Raw genomic sequence first — 3701 nt, 5'->3', positions numbered from 1 at the left:
CCATACGTGGCACCGCCCCCAAGAAAACAGGTAACTACTGAAGTGCCTGAATTTAAAATGTCGCCCACAGTCCCACGGCCCTGTGAGGTGGGTTAATTTGTTGTTTTTACAGAGAAATTACGTCATCATCCTAAACTGCAAATTTTATTTAGGGTTTACAATGGGACAAAAGGCACCTCAATAGGAATACATGCTTTAGTCTGTCTCAGAAATTAATAATGTACGAGCATTTATAATAAAAGGAAAAGTAAATATAGTAAGGTATGAGAGACTTTTGACAGTCTAAATTAAATATTTTAATCAGGCGCCGAGGGCAGGCCTAACAGCTTTCATATCTGCGCATGCGTAGTAAACTGAAGGCGCCACACCCCCTCAGGTATTTTGTGTTCCTGTCAGATTCAGGTATTTCACCTTGAATACCTTCCTTGGTACAACGGGCATATTTTACCCTGTGAAATAACTCCCTAGATCAGTGTGAATAAAGTATAAATTTTAAAATGAGGTGGTGCCTGAATGAACCAGCATTTGTCTCACAGTTAATATTTCAAAATGTTAACGCTAATTACTGCACGGGATGCTCACAAACCAACCTATAAAGTTGAAATTCCCATTCCCTTATCACAGATGAAGAAACTGAAGCTATTTGCTTGCATTTGGGGCTCAGGGAGTGAATAGTCCACTTAGGATAAGACGTTCTGATTTCAAATTCCTTGGGCACATGCCTACAATCCCAGCACTCAAGAGGCTGAGGCAGGAGGATCATCACGTGTTCGCGACATAGTGAATTCAAGACCAGCCAGAACTACATAGTGAGACCCTGTCTCAAAACAAAACAAAAAAACTATTGGATCGAAAACTGAAATGCATACAAGGGCCAAGTAGGTAATTGATTAAAGCTGCTTCGGGGTTTCAATTAAACAATATTTTCCACTGTCACTGCCCTCCCATATGGCCTGTCACTCTTTTCTTGAAGAATTACATCTTGGTTTATATTTTGTTTCACTTGATTGTTTATTTTCAGGATACTTTCACCACTTTAATGATTGTTTTTCCCTTCATATCTTTAAAAAAAAAACAAAAAAAAAAACAGCCTAAGAAACCAGTGTCTGATCCCAAAGTCTCAACTCTGTCAACTGCCTAGAAAGGCTGCAAGAGCTCGCCAACTTACTCCTCTGAATAACGCCTTAACGCATCACATAGCAAGTTCAAGTTTCCACCCACCCCAAGATACATCCAGTGGTCAAACCCTTGTTGCCAACAATAAGAGGAAACAGCAGCTCTGCGACCTTCCTGCCACAACACCACTAGCTTAGGTTTCTGAGAGGACCAGAGGTAGGCGCTCTGGGGACAAGGGGCACGGCAGGTTTGCTTCCCCTTTTTAAACTTCCCCGCTGCCCCTGACTTCGCCTTCTTCTTCGTGGACCCCTTGGGCTTTGGCTCCTTGCGCTTGCCGCGTGCTGTGGATCTGCTCCTCGGAGAACTGCTTCTCTCTGCACAGGAGCTTGGCCGGCTCCTCGTTGGGCTCCACTTCAGCCCCACAGACTGGGGTCCAGCACCTCGGGCTCCAGGAAGAGCAGCCACGCCAGCCTTCACCAGGGCAGCGCAGCTGGCCTCCGCCTCACTGAAGCATTGAGGCACGCGATGCCCATGAGGCTCAGCAGATGTTTGTGCTGTTATTGTGCTGCTTCATGGCCTTCAGCCTCTTGGTGAACTTTTCCACTTCTTCCTCTGTCCCTGCAGCCTGGGCCTGCTGCCGCTGCTTCTCTGCCTCAGCCGCCGCTCCGGAGCTGCTGCAGTTTGCCATCGAAGACATACACGGGCTGGATGCCTTTGTCCATCCTGCAGATGGTGCGGCAGAACATGCCCATCAGGCTGGTGGTCTCGCCCTCCTCGTTCTGCAGCGCTTCTCCCCCCCAACAGACGGCAATCAGGAACTGGTAGATGCTCATGGAGGCGTCGATGGCCACCGTGCAGCCAAAGTAGCTCTTGATGTCATTCTCCCAGATAGCACTGTGGGCCACATCAGCCATCAGTGTGGTCAGGCCTTGAATTCCCATTGTCAAGCTTCCATCGCCAGCGCTGGTTGGGTAGCGCCAAAGTAGTCAGTCCCAGGCCCCGCTCCTCTGAGCCCGCCCGCAGCTCACTCTAGCCGCCCTGTCATTTGATTAAACATTTGCAAGGGCCTCAGATGTAGCTCAGGGGTGCTGTGCCCGCCTGATGGGCGCAAGGTCTTGAGTTCAATCCCAGGTACTGCAGAAAGAAAGGAGAGAGAGAGAGAGAGAGAGAGAGAGAGAGAGAGAGAGAGAGAGAGAGAGAGAGAGAGAGAGAGAGAGAGAGAGAGAAAAGTAAGGAAGGAAGGAGGGAGGGAGGGAGGGAAGGAAGGGAGATTTGCAAAGAAATACAAATATATCTGCTCTGAAAAACTTATGCGTGAGCATCTTGGTAAATGGCAACTGGTACAGTATTAGCACTCAGCACATTAGGACCACAGGAAAGGGGACAGGCAAAGTGGAGATCGCACTTCCTAACCAGGCAGCTGCAACTCTGTTTGTTGGTTCCAGGATGGAGCTTTTTGTCTTTTGACTTTCAAGAGAAGTCTTTGTCATAATCATGGATTTGTTTCTTTGTTTTACGCTCCAGGGGATCAAATCCAGGCCCCCCCCCTTTTTTAGACAGGGTTTTGCTATGTAGTCTAGGCTGGCCTCGAACCCTCAGCCTCCTAAGTAACGGGATTATAGGTGTTCACCACCATGCCTGGCCTCCAAAGTTCATTTTGTTCCTGTTAATATTGAGTTCTAATAATATATATTTAAACTTCACATTAGCACAGTGTTATAACTTACTTTTACCCAATATGATGTTATGTTATATACTGTGCATGGCAGTTAGTTGGAGATTGCCATTACACAATATCCTCCACCACACTCACACACACACACACACACACACACACACACACACACTTACCTATAATGTTTTGAATGCAGGGGCACTTTACCACTGAGCTACATCCCCAGTTTTGTTTTGATTTTTAATTTTGAGACAGGATCTCTCTGAATTACCAACCTAGGTTCAAACTTGCCATCCTCCTGCCTCAGCCTCTTGAGTAGCTGGAATTTCGGGAACATGCCACCCTACCCAGCCCAACCACTTGTTTTTTTTTTCAGTTCAGATCTGGCTCCCTCTCTGAGCTAGTTTCTGTCTCTAGGCCTGTGGTATCACAAACCTTTGCTTTTAAATAGCCTATTTGAAATAAGCAGCGCTTGAGTTATTTCACTTCTGTCATTTTGTGTGCTAGTTAGAATCTTTGCCTTTAAAATGTCTGGGATTCCAATAAATAAAATAAAATGTCTGGGATTCACTGTGAAATTGGAAACTTATAAATCTCTGCCAAATTTATGCTTTATGTGTAAGATTTTTTTGTAACTATCTGTTGTTTCAAAGGTAAAACTGACAGTGTTTTTTGCTAAACTATGACCTCATGGTCCGATGACTGACAAACCTGATTCTATTGCCTTTTGAACAAGAATATCCAAAAGAGGATTCGTTTTGATAGTCATTGACAACTATGCAGATTTAAGGATCAAAATCAGAAACTGCAACATTCATTTCTGTACTGGTCCAATATGTAGGATAAAGGGTTCTCTGAGTTATTTTTTAATATTCAGTGCACTTAACCAGGAGTAATGGCACACACCTGT

The 3701-nt window shown here is 45.3% G+C and overlaps 1 pseudogene; it reads right to left on the bottom strand.

Moving 5' to 3' along the window:
• Nucleotides 1-886: 886 nt before the first annotated feature.
• Nucleotides 887-2230, bottom strand: LOC101696348 (flap endonuclease 1-like; annotated as a pseudogene).
• Nucleotides 2231-3701: the final 1471 nt, after the last annotated feature.

This window comes from Heterocephalus glaber, unplaced genomic scaffold, assembly GCF_053883595.1.
Source record: "Heterocephalus glaber isolate CG9 unplaced genomic scaffold, H.glaber_assembly_v1.0 deba00001687, whole genome shotgun sequence".
Lineage (NCBI taxonomy): Eukaryota > Metazoa > Chordata > Mammalia > Rodentia > Bathyergidae > Heterocephalus > Heterocephalus glaber.
The sequence above is the reverse complement of the archived record's forward strand: the minus strand, read 5'-3'. Positions and strand labels throughout refer to the sequence as shown.